We start from the raw sequence: 14,207 nt of genomic DNA, 5'->3' as shown, positions 1-14,207 counted from the left end.
CGACGTGGCGCGGTCGGCCGCGTCCGGGCTCTGCACGGAAGGCCTTGTTCAGGAGCTTGCTCGTGTGCCTGTCTCGGAGAAAGGTTTCATTGTCTGGGCTGGAAAAAGCCCTCTGAGATCCATAAAGACCTGCGACTTAAGGTTTCTTAGGAAGCACAATCTTAAAGTAGTTATGCTACATTGATGCTGTGACTTATTTTTGTGTGCAACGTATTGCGTTTGCAGTGCTCTAGAGGTCTGGTGGGTGACACAGAGCCTTTTTGTAGAGGAGGAGGAAGGCAGTCAACATGAAGGGGCAGAACAAACCTTTTTTCATCTCAGAAACAGATTAAAGGGAGCTCCATCCTACCCTCTAAACCAAGGCTTTTTGCAGCCTGGCTAAAATCTTTCTGGCATGCTGCTTTGACTGAGGTACAGTGTAAATAACAGCAGAATCACAGAAAACATCCGATTGGAAAAGACCTCAAAGATCCCAAGTCCAGCCCTTAACCCAGCCCTGAAGGATCAACGCTAAACCGTGACCCTAAGTGCCAGTTCCACATGCTGCTGAGACGACTCCACCACTGCCCTGGGCAAACCATCCCAGTGGTTTGAAATGTGCAGCTTGAAACCATTTCCTCTAGTCCTGTGGCTTGCCACCAAGGAGATGAGTCTGGCCCCTTCCTCACTGCAGCATCCCTTCAGGTAGTCGTAGAGGCTGATGATGTCTCCCCTCAGCCTCCTCCAACTTGAAAAACCCCAGCTTCCTCAGATGCTCCTTGTAGGCCATGTACTGCAGTGCCCTCACCAGCCTGGCTGACTTCTCTGAATGTGCTCCAGAACCTCGATGACCTTCCTGTAGCGAGGGGCCCAGAACTGAACACAGTACTCGAGGTATGGCCTCACCAGTGCTGAGCACAGGAGATGACCACCTTCCTGTTCCTGCTGGGCACAGCGTTTCTAATATAAACCAGGATGCCATTGGCTTTCTTGGCCACCTGAGGACACTGCTGACTCGAATTTAATCTGTTGTCAATCAGAACCCCCATGTCCCTGTCAGAGCCACAGCATTCCAACCACACATCCCCAGGTCTGTAACAAAGTTTAACAAAGATCTTGGCATGAAAGATACAAAAGTGGTTTCTTAAATAAACGGAGGGAAAAAAGCTTTAAATGTAAGAAGGGGATATTTTCAGACAGCAAAAGAACATCCCAGTGTGTCTGGCTAGACAACACAACTGTTCAAGAATTGAGCACAAAGGATGATGTTTTCCTCTTCTGGTTGCATGCCCAGGAGCTCTGTTGGCACTGCTTAACTGTCTTTCCCAAATCTGATGGCATGAGAGTAATGAGCAATTCAGACCACCTACTCTTCAGGGTTGCCAGACACAGACTCCATACACTGTCATATCCTGAAGTATATGACTGCCTCATACAGAAGGTAGTTGAAATACAGAGCCAAGTCTGCATGCAAAGGGTGGTGAAGAATGCTGCTGGAATCTTCCTTGCCAGTATATGGAACCACCTAAATCTGATTTTTCACTCCTAGACAAAGGAATCTCCTTATTTCAGATAAGTAATATTTTCTTGCTTGAATGTGGAAAAGATTTATACATATATATGTATGTATATATATAGAGAGTGTGTGTGTATTTGCTTTTTAAAAGCAATCTGTTCATAGAATCATTTGAGTTGGAAAGGACCTCCAAAGATCATTTAGTCCAACTCCCCTGCAGACAGCAAGGACATCCTGCACTGATTCAGTTTGCCCAGAGCCCTAATGAGCCTGACCTTGGCTATCTCCAACGATGGGGCCTCAACTATCTCTCTGGGCAACCTGTTCCAGTGCTCCACTACCTCCACGGTAAAGATCTTTCTCCTAACATCCAACCTAAATCTCTTCTCCAGTTTAAAACCACTGCCCTTCATCCTGCCACTTCAGGCCTTTGAAAACAGTCCCTCTTCAGCCTTCTTTTTGGCCACCTTTAGGTACTGGAAGGTTACTGTTAGGTCTCTGTGGAGTCTTCTCTTCTCCAAGCTGAAATCAGAGCATGTTTCTGGCTTCTTGGTAGACATCTGCATAACTTGTGAACTGTTGTTCGTGATGAAATGTTACAGAATCTTACTGCTGACTTCTATTCAGTAATGGTTTGTATATAATTTTGTTACATACTCCAGCTTGATCTCCAAAAACACCAAGCAAAAATATTTCTCTTTATCCACTCTGTAAAAAAAATAACCTAAGCTGACAAATGTGAGAAAGGCAAAGGAAAAGAAATACAAGGAAAACAGGACTCACAGACCTCTTGCTGTGCAATTTAACATTCAAGATGACTGCAAATAGACCATTCCATCTTCCTGTTCTCATGTCCATCCTTTTCCTCTCCATTTCCCTCCCTTCTCCCCCATATCCACCTCCTTCTCTCCTGCACAATGCATTTTCCCTTTTTTTCCCCCAAACTCATAACACCTGGGTTCTGTTGGAGTCTCCTCCCTCCCCAGGTGTCACCACTTTGCCCTCCCTGCCCACTCCCCTTTTCAATCTGGATTCTATTGCAGTCTCCTCCCACCCCAGGTGTCACCACTTTGCCCTCCCTACCCACTCCCCTTTTCAATCTGGATTCTATTGCAGTCTCCTCCCACCCCAGGTGTCACCACTTTGCCCTCCCTACCCACTCCCCTTTTCAATCTGGATTCTATTGCAGTCTCCTCCCACCCCAGGTGTCACCACTTAGCCCCTCCACCCACCCACTCCCCTTTATAAGTGGCCCCAGGAAAAGCAAGCCCCAAGCTTGCCCATTTGGGCAGAAGGATCCTCCTCGGATCGTCACTGGTGAGTGCTCTGTGGTGCATCACTGGGTGAATGGTGGAGGGGATTCAAAGGCCGGGGGGCCTGGTGGGCCCCCCGGCTAGGTAGGGCTAGGCCTCATGATTGCTCTGACATTGCTCTGACATTGCTCACGGGTGCTGGGTATGCTTCCTTAGACTGAGTTAAGCAGCTGATCTCTGACTTCAATTTGGGCCAAATATTTTTCTTCTGGCAGATGTCCAATTGGAGTTCATCTTTCACATCCATTTCAATTTCTGTGGCTTCAGTTCAACCACTCTCTTAGGATATTGCAGCCTTTGTCGTTGAGTTGTGGAGGAGCTACCAAAAAAGATAACAAAGGATGTATGTCTACATGCTTTATTCTAGTCCAATCAACTGTAACTCAAATTTGAAGTTGGGACTGAGTCTTTGGTAATTACCATATTCTCAATAATAATGGCTTATGATATTTGAAGAGTTTCTTTCTCATACCCTGAACCTCTCCAAAGATGTTGTGGCTTTGCTTTCTCAGGACAGCAAAAACCCTCAGAAGTGAGGCTTTACACCTCTCTGTAAACCAGTCAATATGCTTGCAAGGCAATATGAATAATTCTGTTTAAAAATAAACAGAACTGATACGATTCTTGGATCATCCTCTCTTTTCCTTCAGTAAGGAAGAGTGTGCCCCATACTAAGTGTCCTCATGCTGTTCCCTTGCAGCAGTGCTTTGATGCTGCTCTAAGAGATGGGCCTAGGAGAAATGTGTTAACAAGGAAAGGATTTTGTTCTCAGTCCTGTCCCAGTCAGTGTTTATGTGTGGATTCAAGGAGAAATAGTGGGTACAACAGGACCAACTTTTCATCTTGACTCAAACGAACTGTGGGCAGTCTCTTTATGTCTGGTTGTGGACATCCGGATATTTTCCCAGGTCCTATTTTTCCTAAGCAAATGCTGTCTTGTGGGACTAGCTGTTTGGAAGAGGAGGCATCCCAAATCTCAGTTTATATAAACTGTATGTCTTCACCAGCCAGATGTGCATTAATGATGCCTGTGGATGAATTTTCAGCATGCTTATCTGATGGCTTCTCCTGGGGCTTGCACAAAAATGACTTGGAAATGGAACATTTGCAAAGAAGCGGATGCTGGCAAAAGACAGCATTGCAATGAGATGTAAAATATGTGCACTCTAATTTATAGAGGCAACTAGCTTCTGGAAAACTTGACCTCTGGCCAGCAGAGGACAGAAACATATCCAGTGAGACCACCGAAGCAGCAATTGGTACCCAGTGGGACAGAGATGGAAGGACTAATTATATTTTTGCAGCTGTTACACCAATGCTGTAAGCATGGTGGTGACAAATGACTTTGTGGTGGACAGCACAGTAGTTAATACTGGAGAGAAGCTAGTCTGCCCTGTGGTGTGACTGCTTATGTGCTATTAGCATTGCAAGCAGGAGTGCAAGGGTGGGTTTTCCCTTCAGGGGTCGTTGCTGGTATGCAGTTTCCCACTGTTAATCCACCGTTAGAGAAACAGTTCTCATTAAGGTGTTGACAGATGATGTTCCTGTGACTCACTCCATAGTAGGAGAGAGAGAGAGGCCTGGAACACAAGCCCTATGAGGAGAGGCTGAGGGAGCTGGGGTTGTTTAGCCTGGAGAAGAGGAGGCTCAGGGGTGACCTCATTGCTGTCTACAACTATCTGAAGGGAGGCTGTGGCCAGCTGGGGGTTGGTCTCTTCTGCCAGGCAACCAGCAACGGAACAAGGGGACACAGTCTCAAGTTGTGCTGGGGAAAATATAGGCTGGATGTTAGGAGGAAGTTGTTGGCAGAGAGAGTGATTGGCATTGGAATGGGCTGTGCAGGAAGGTGGTGGAGTCACCATCCCTGGAGGTGTTGAAGAAAAGCTTGGATGAGGTACTTATTGTCATGTTTTAGTTGATTGTCTAGGGCTGGGTGCTAGTTTGGACTGGATGATCTTGGAGGTCTCTTCCAACCTGCTTGATTCTATGATTCTTTCCCAAAATATGCCCTCATCATATGAGGGGACCCGTGCTGCACTCTGTAGTATGTAGCATTTTTGTCCTAGCCTCTGAAAGGTGCAGCAGCCTGGGGTTTCTATCTTCATCTGCCTCTGTGAATGTTTTATTTCTATCTCCAACTGTAAGTCCCCAGTAGCAGGCAAAAACATTGGCTTCACAAGACCATGCCCCCTACCCCCTCCCATCATATGGGGAACATTGGCCACCCGCAGCTGACCACGAGGAGCGTCTGTATTCTTGAAGTACTGTAAGCCTCATTGTTGTTTCTTTTATCTGTGTCAAGAGATGTTTTCTTTCACCTTAACTTCATTCTTACGAGGAAAATTAGTTGCGATTTATTCAGTGTCAATTGATTTAGATTCTCTGCTCTCATTTCTTATTTACAGGTTGCACAACTGTTCCTGCATGCGAATCAGATGCTGCGTGGAAACATGGCTGGCATGTAAAATGGGTGTTAGTAAGGTGGTGAAACAAGCCTTTCTGCTTCTACAAATGAGAAGCTTTGTGCATTTTGGTCAGTAGCTCCCCTACATTTCAGTGACTCATTCTGTCTCCTTCACTCTTTCATTTGGACAGTCACTGACATAATCTATTCATCTCAAGGTGCATTTTGCTTGTCCTGTTTTCTTATTGGTAGCTTTAGACTGATTTAAACAAAAATAGACATACATTATTTAGTATTATTGTCAGATACATTATGGTGGCAGCAGAAGTCTCCAGGCAAGAGTATAACCTCATTCTGTTGTTTGAATGCAGAGGAAAACACTCCTTATCCTGCATGGTTTACAATTGAGAGACTCTGTGTTTTGCAGCAACGAAGATAGATTAAAAGAGACCTAATAGTTTCTGGATAAGGAGATTGGAATGTCCTAATTCACCATAAGAGTCATCAGCAGTGTAGTTGTTAGTGCAGGAAAAGTTATGAGGGCATGGAAGATATATGGTGTAGATCCTGTCCACAAAAGCTATCATCTCTTGATGTAAGTCAAATGCCACTTGTGTCTTCCCAGTGATATAAGATTATGGGAACTAGGGAATGGAATAATAGATAGGAGAAAAGCATAGCTGGAGGCAGATGTTTGAACACAAATCATCCCTCTAGGCTGATGCATTATTGTGGGGTTCATGGACTGATGCATTGACATTATTTATGCAAAACTTCTGGCCACATTCCCTTTGTGCAATATTAGAAGCAATACATTACAGAATGGAGAATGTCTTCTGTTTCCCCAGAGCTTTCTATCGTGTTCCTATGTAACCTTTAGATGTATATCACAATATACTTCTAAAGCACTGTATTCCTCATAACCTGGAGCCCATGTCCAACATCTGGCCATTTCACTGACCACATTCCCAGCTACTGCAGGCTTAGGCTTGGGTGATGGCAAAACTTAAAGTCTTAGAATCATAGTATTATAGAATGGTGTGCTAGTTTGAAGCAAGCTAGAATGTTTTGGTAAAAGAACTAGATAACGGGCAGTGGAATGAAAAACAATTGTGTCTCCTTCTCTCACAGTCATGCTGAGAACTCTGGGAAGAAGAAGTAAAACTTTCTCCATTTTTTTTCCCCTTCTGCCTTTGCCTTCAGCCCTAGTCACATCTCATTAACCTTGCTCCCACTAACGTTGCTCCCTAACTTCTTGGCTGCACCTCTCTTCTTCCTGAGAACTGGGGTAAGGTTGAGAGGGCCGGGGGAGATTTTGGGGTGGTTTGAAAGCCCCTCCTGGGGACTCAGGTTTCTGGGAGGGGAGTTGTGCTTTTGTATTGTTTATCCTTTGTATATTTCTGTATATAATTGTATATAACTGTATATATTGTAAATAGCTGCTTGTAAATTCTGCTAGCTGTAAATAAATTGCTTCATCTATATTCCCAGGGTCTGTCTGAGTTAGCTGGGGCAAATACAAAGTGTGGGAGGGCGGGTAAGAGCCCAAACCATCACAAATGGTTTAGGTTGGAAGGGACTTCAGAGATCATCCAGTCCCAATCCCCCACCACAGACAGGGACACTTCCCATAGTCACTCAAGGCCTCGTCCAACCTGGACTTGAACACCTCCAGAGAGGGAACATCCGTAACCTCCCTGGGCAACCTGTGCCAATGTCTCACCACCCTCACTGTAAAAAACTTCTTCCTAACATCTAGTTTAAGTCTCCCCTCTGCCAGTTTAAACCCATTCCTCCTCATCCTGTCATTACAAGACCTTCTAAATAGTCCCTCCCCAGCCCTCTTGTAGGCCCCCTTCAGATAATGGAAGGCTACTACAAGGTCTCAAAGCTTTCTCTTCTCCAGGATGAAGAGCCCCAACTCTTGTAGCCTGTCCTCATAGCAGAGCTGCTCCAGCCTTCTGATCATCTTTGTAGCCTTCCTCTAGACTCACTCCAACAGTTCAATGTCCTTCTTGTGTTGGGGGTTCCAGAACTGTACAGAGTGCTCCAGGTGGGGACTGAGGAGAGGATAGTAAAGAGGGAGAATCCCCTCCCTTGCTCTGCTGGAATCTTGGCCTGATCTCTACTAATTGCATGTTAGATTTTGAGATTATTTTTCTTAACCATTGTGTATCCTAATTTTGTTTCAGTGTTGGAAAGTGTTTGGTAATTTGTAAGGGTATGCTGTGTGAAACAAATGTTCAATAGAGTCTGTGTGCCTACAACTGTACTAATAAATCAGACATTCATCTGGCTGTTCTCTGGGTGCAAGGTCAGTAGGCATGGAACAACTTCTATGCCTACTATCTGACCACTTTAAACTTTGAAAAATAAAAGGAACACAAATGCTGCCTCCTGGAAATGATTGCTGCCTCATGTTAACTCTCATACTGTTGGTGATAGAGTCCCAACTGACTAGGGTAGTCTACTCTTTTTGCAGTACAGTTTAACAGGTGAATCCATTCATGATAACTGCATTTTCACTTGTTCTAATGACCAGTATCTTTGAAATGAAAAAGGGAATGGAAGAATCACAGAATGTCAGGGGCTGGAAGGGACCTCAAAAGCTCATCCAGTCCAACCTCCCTGCCAGAGCAGGATCACCTAGTCCAGATCACACAGGAATGTGTCCAGGCAGGTTTTGAATATCTCCAGAGAGAGACACTCCACAACTCTCCTGGGTAGCCTGTTCCAGTGTTCTGTCATCCTCATAGGGAAAAAATTCCTCCTTACGTTTCCATGGAACCTCCTATGCCTCAACGTCCACCCATTGCTTCTTGTCCTGTCATTGGACATCACCCAGCAGAGCCTGGCTCCAGCCTCCTGGCACTCACTCTTTACACATTTATAAACATTTATGAAGTTACCTCTCAGGCTTCTCTTCTCCAAGCTATAGAGCCCCAGCTCCCTCAGGCTCTCCTCATAAGAGAGATATCCATTTCCTTAACATCTTTGTGGTTCTTCCCTGGACTCCCTCAAGCAGTTCTATGTCCCTCTTGAACTGGGGGCCCCAGAACTGGACACAGTACTCCAAATGCAGCCTCACCAGGGCAGAGTAGAAAAGAGAGCTATAAGAAAAAAACAGCTTTATAATCTTGTAATCCATGTAATTTTTAAGAGGGTAATGGAATTTGGTGGCTGTTGGTTGTTTGGTGGGGTTTTTTTGTAGAGGATTTTTTATCATGGAATGTGCTGGGAGCTGGAGCTGTCTTCATGAGCTGTGTGAAGTGAGTGAGAAGTCTAGTGCTGTTTCAGTTTGACAAGTTTGCCAGTATCTGGAACAAGGCTTTTCCTGGAATAATTAGTGATCTGAGCTCTAAGTGTGTTCTGAGGTTGCAACTCAAAGAGGCTTGTTAGCAGAGTGAGCTTACTGTCAGATGCAGTCTGGCAGCATGAGGGTCTCCAAACATGGTAATGCCTGGAGAATTCAGAGAATTCCTGATTTGAATGGGAGCAGCATACTTCAGTCTTCTGTGGGTAAACCACAGCTAGTAGCTATGCTTTTACCAAAAATAGTGGCACCAAAAGGAAAAAAAAGAATCTCAGTCACACAGAGCTCAAGTGTCAGAATTTGCTGCTCTATCAGGTTGTTATGGATGAGAAAGGCAGTGATGTTCCTTTGAAAGGGGCTGCCACAGACTTGCTCTTGGTGATGCTTTAACAGGAACCAGAGAGGAGCTGTCTCAACCCTAAGGAACCAGCAATAGAACAAGGGGACACAGTCTCAAGTTGTGCTAGGAGAAGTTTAGGCTGGATGTTAGGAGGAAGTTCTTCACAGGGAGAGTGATTGGCATTGGAATGGGCTGCCCAGGGAGGTGGTGGAGTCACCGTCCCTGGAGGTGTTCAAGAAAAGCCTGGATGAGGCACTTAGTGCCATGGTCTAGTTGACTGGATAGGGCTGGATGCTAGTTTGGCGTGGATGATCTTGGAGGTCTCTTCCAACCTGGTTGATTCTATGATCTTCAGGACCACATGTCTTATTTCTCATGTGCAGGTGTCAAATTGCTGAGTATAAAAAAGGCATATATAAATTATACAGAAAATTAAGTTTGGTTTTTTGCTTTTCATAATTCAGGAAAGTCTTTGTCAGCCTTTGCAGAACAAAAGTCAGGGTCTACAAAGAATGCTCCCAGGTAAAATTTGTATCTTGTTTCTACTTATACAGCTGGGATTAAATGAGTGCTCAATTTCATGTAGTGTTCCACGCACTATAGGAAGGTCCTTCCCTTTGACCAGTAAATATGCATCTTACAAATTTCCCTTTTTGTTCTGTCAGCCTGGGCACATCTTAGAATCATAGAATCAGTCAGGGTTGGAAGGGACCACGAGGATCATCTAGTTCCAACCCCCCTGCCATGGCCAGGGACACCCTACCCTAAATCAGGCTGCCCACAGCCTCATCCAGACTGGCCTTAAACACCTACAGGCCTGGGGCCTCAACCACCTCTCTGGACAACCCATTCCAGGCTCTCACCATCTCATGCTGAACAACTTCCTCCTCACAGCCAGTCTGAATCTCCCCTCCTTCAGCATCGCTCCATTCCCCCTAGTTCTGGCACTCCCTGATAGCCTAAAAAGTCCCTCCCCAGCTTTTTTGTAGGCCCTCTTCAGATCCTGGAAGGCCACAAGAAGGTCACCTGGGAGCCTTCTCTTGTCCAAACTGAACAGCCCCAACTCTTTCAGTCTGTTATCATAGAGGAGGTTCTCCAGCCCTCTGATCATTCTCATGGCCCTTCTCTGGACACACTCCAGCATCTCCACATCCCTCTTGTAATGGGGGCTCCAGAAGTGGATGCAGTGCTCCAGGTGGGATCTCAGCAGAGCAGCGTAGAGGGGGAGAATCACCTTCCTCAGTCTGCTTGCCACACTTCTCCTGCATCTTCTCACTAGAGATGCAACACTGCCATCCCATCTTTCATTTTAATCTTAATATTTAATGATGGAAATGTATTTAGGGATGCTGCTTCCATTAGTGCCAGAAGTGACAGAGCAAACGGAATATTAAGAGAGCGTGGGAAGAGGTCTTCCAGCAGCTGATAACTGCTAAGTAATAGCTGCAGGCATGAGGGGAATGAAAAGCTTATCCTCAAGTATGAAAAGAAGAAAAGTGCAGTGCAAAGGTCAAGTCAGAGTTTCATCATTTGTCACTAAGGTGAACTGGTTTTTCAAATCCATATCCTCTGATAGTGTGGAATGTGAAGTTTTCTAAGTGACATCTGTTGTCTGTGTGGTACTATACGACAACAGTGGTAGTATCCAATGATTCATGTCTTCAAGGAAGTTAGATAACAGGAGGAAAAAACCCTGTGTATAGTGGTTGATGGAAGTGGTTGTGATTCCAGTGATGTCAGAGAGCCAGCTCTCAGGTGGCAGGGCAGATTTACCTGAGGTGGGGACATGTATTAGCCTGTGTTTTGCTAATTGGCAATCCTGCCTGAAAACTAGTGAGAGCAAAACTTGCACATTCAAAGCATGAACTGCAGAGCTTAAGTCTTGGTTTGAGAGACTTCAGATTGTGAGATTGATGAACTTGGTCCAAATCACAGTAATACTAAAGGGCTATTCCAAAGATATATATCTTTGCTGGAGTAACTGTTTTACACTCAGCCTGAGAGCACAATCTTTCTGTGTTATCTAATTAACACAAGTTTAGTGGCAGAATTATGGCTTTTTTACCACTGATTGAATGCTAATAAAGTATGAGAGAGAAAAGTCTTTTTCCAATTTTAATTTCTTTTAAAAATAGTTTTGTTTATAGTGAAAATGCTCCAGCCTTAACCCCATTGTTCAGCCTTCTGTGACCAGTAGAGTTTAGAAGTTGTAATATATCAGCTAAATTAACACTAGCTCAGGTAATACATCTCAGATGTTAATCACATCAAATCCACAGGCTAAATGGGGAAAAAAATACATTAGGGACAGGCCTACAGCTATAGAAAAAGGCTGCACTGAATCATTAATGGACTAAACATCAGGTCTGAAATAACAATGCTTCTCGGACTCATAATCCCAGAGGGACCAACAATCTTTCATCCTTCCAGAAGAAATATACTGAGAAGTCAGTAGTTTGCTATGCCTCAGTCTTCAGTGTTAGAATTTAAATACCAACATCTTGTGTTTCTATGAAAAGTAAAAATCTCACAGGAAGAATGGGATTTAATTCATCCAATGTACTGCTGCTTTCACCTATTTTTTTATCTACATATCCTTCACTTCTGATTTCTCAGTGGTGTGCCAAGTTTACAGCAGAAAGGATGTGGGAACTGTAAGCATGAAGCAAGAACCCAGATTAAGGGCAGTAGTGGCAGCTGTTGTACTGCTAATACTGAAATAACACTGCATACAAACAGAGGTTAATTAATCTGTTAAACCACTTTAGGGAACATGTTGATATTTTTGTTCCAGACTTACACAAAGTTGTTTTTATTGATGTAAGTGATGCTGTTACATCACTCCAGCTGTACATCCTCAGCATGGTTTTGGTTTTTTTTTTTGAGGGAACTCCAAACTTGATTTCTGTCAACATGCAGAAGTTTTTGCAGTCTCTTCATATGGCTGTAAATAACAGATGCAAACATATGTGCAGTCCCTAACAGCCAGGACTGCACCTGAATCTCTTAGCTCAGCACCCTTCCCCGTTGCTTAGAGCCATATTAAGGTCAGTGGAAAGCAGTAGCATGACCTGAGGGTACAGAGTGAGGTTCTTAATGGCATGCTTTTGTCAGGTCCTTCTCCTGACCTCAGTTTCCTTTCATGTCTACTAAGGGCAGTTATTAGTGTCTCTTCTCTTTGTATCCAGTCTCTCTATTTAACCTACTTAAAAACTTTCAGTGACCATTTCCATGCTAATGATTCCTAAGTCTAGCTGTGGTGAATTCCTCATCTCATCTGGTTTTATTGACTCTGATCCAGGGAAGTACTTAAGCACATACTTAGTTTGGAACGTCAATAAACTCAAAACTGAGACCAACATCACACTTTGGATAGCTGTCACAATAATAACTAGTTTTACTGTTGAAATTGCCATGCTTTGTGCTGTAAGGTTGGCACAAAAGTCAGATTAGTATTGACCCTTCTAAATAAGGGATGTTGGAAAGTCATTCAGCACATAAGTGATTTCTGAAAAAACTGAAGGAATAAATAATGTGAGTCAATTTAAAATGACTTATATACACCTGGATGTCATGTCTTAGTAATGTATGCAATACACAAATCACAGAATCGACTAGGTTGGAAGAGACATCCAAGGTCATCCAGTCCAACCTAGCACCCAGCCCTAGACAATCAACTACACCACGGCACTAAGTGCCTCATTCACTCTCTTCTTGAACAGCTTCAGGGATGGTGACTCCACCACCTCCCTGGGCAGCCCATTCCAATGCCAATCACTCTCTCTGACAACAACTTCCTCCTAACATCAAGTCTAGACCTCCCCCGGCACAACTTGAGACTGTGTCCCCTTCTTCTGTTGCTGGTTGCCTGGCAGAAGAGACCAACCCCCACCTGGCTACAGCCTCCCTTCAGGCAGTTGTAGACAGCAATGAGGTCAGCCCTGAGCCTCCTCTTCTGCAGGCTGCACACCCCCAGCTGCCTCAGCCTCTCCTCACAGGGCTGTGCTCCAGGCCCCTCACCAGCTTTGTCGCCCTTCTCTGCACACATTCCAGTATCTCAACATCTCTCTTGAATTGAGGAGCCCAGAACTGGACACAGTGCTCAAGGTGTGGCCTGAGCAGTGCTGAGTCCAGGGGCAGAATAACCTCCCTTGTCCTACTGGCCACACTGTTCCTGATGCAGGCCAGGATGCCATTGGCTCTCTTGGCCACCTGGCTCATGTTCGGCTACTATCTACCAGCACCCTCAGTGGGAGAGTGCATTTATAAAAGCTGATATTATAAAAGCTGGTATTACTTAGCCTGTTCTGCATGCTAAATGTAGAAATTATCTGTGTCTGTTCCACTGTAACTGTGTATCCATATGAAATGTATACATCCACTCAGCCATCTTCATGTTGTAAACCATCATATGAAAAATGTAGATGGGGAAAAGAATCCTTTCTGACCCCTCATGTATTTTAACTGCTTGACTAGAATTGTGAGAATTGTATGAGCAAGACTCTTTGCCCATCTGTCTTCACACTAGGAGTACGATAGCAGCTCGAGTCCTGTCTGTTGGTTATTTGGGAAATGTCAGCAGTGTAATTGGTCTATAGGATCTGTGCTACGCTGGTAATGTTCTGTGCACTGATACGTGTACCATGCAAAGATGCCAATGTATACTGGGGCATTTATAATTGGGAGGACATTTTCAAAATGAACTTAACTGAAGTGTTCTTTAGCTAAAGGAGAAAGGAAAAGTAGAAAATAACTTCAGACAAAATGTTCCTTAGGCACAGATAGGATCTTTATTTGACCATATAAGGCAAGACCTAAATTTGAACACAGCCTTCATATGAGCATGAGAGCCAGGAACAGATTGGCTTCCTGGCGAAAAGTGAGTGAATTGCTTCAGCAGCCTCTCCTCATTATGTTGTTCCTGATGCTGCAAACTTTGTTATAGTGCTAATTGCTGCTCCTGGATTCATGTCTTCTCAACACTGGGTCAAGAGTCGACATCAGCTCAGACTGAATCATATGGGACTTCTCGTCCTCATGGCTTTAACAAGGTGGAAAATCTGAACTGGAGTAACCTTCATTCTTACCATCTGATTTAGAAGGTGAACCAAAAGCTACTAGAGAATTCTAAGTTACAGTAGGTAGATAGATTCAAACTTTGGAACTGTTCTTAGGAACTAACACTTGAAAAACATTAGTAAGGTGTATGGGTATTTCTGAATTCTGGATATTTACAACCAGATACTGCCTGTTGATCTGAATTTTATATCTAACCTCGATTCTCATAATCACTGAAATAAAAAAGCTCAACTCTGCATGCCTCTGAACATTCAGATCTTTGT

At 44.2% G+C, this 14,207-nt stretch overlaps 1 long non-coding RNA gene across 1 annotated transcript; it reads left to right on the top strand.

The window, feature by feature from the left end:
- Positions 1-2,784: 2,784 nt before the first annotated feature.
- LOC135181207 (uncharacterized) lies at positions 2,785-7,590 on the top strand. Its single transcript, XR_010304774.1, has 3 exons — positions 2,785-2,812; positions 5,214-5,341; positions 7,119-7,590. It is a non-coding gene; the product is annotated as an uncharacterized LOC135181207 (long non-coding RNA).
- The last annotated feature ends 6,617 nt before the right edge of the window (positions 7,591-14,207 follow it).

This window comes from Pogoniulus pusillus, chromosome 14 (genome assembly GCF_015220805.1).
Source record: "Pogoniulus pusillus isolate bPogPus1 chromosome 14, bPogPus1.pri, whole genome shotgun sequence".
NCBI lineage: Eukaryota > Metazoa > Chordata > Aves > Piciformes > Lybiidae > Pogoniulus > Pogoniulus pusillus.
Note: the sequence above shows the minus strand (reverse complement) of the source record. Positions and strands in the feature narration are given on the sequence as shown.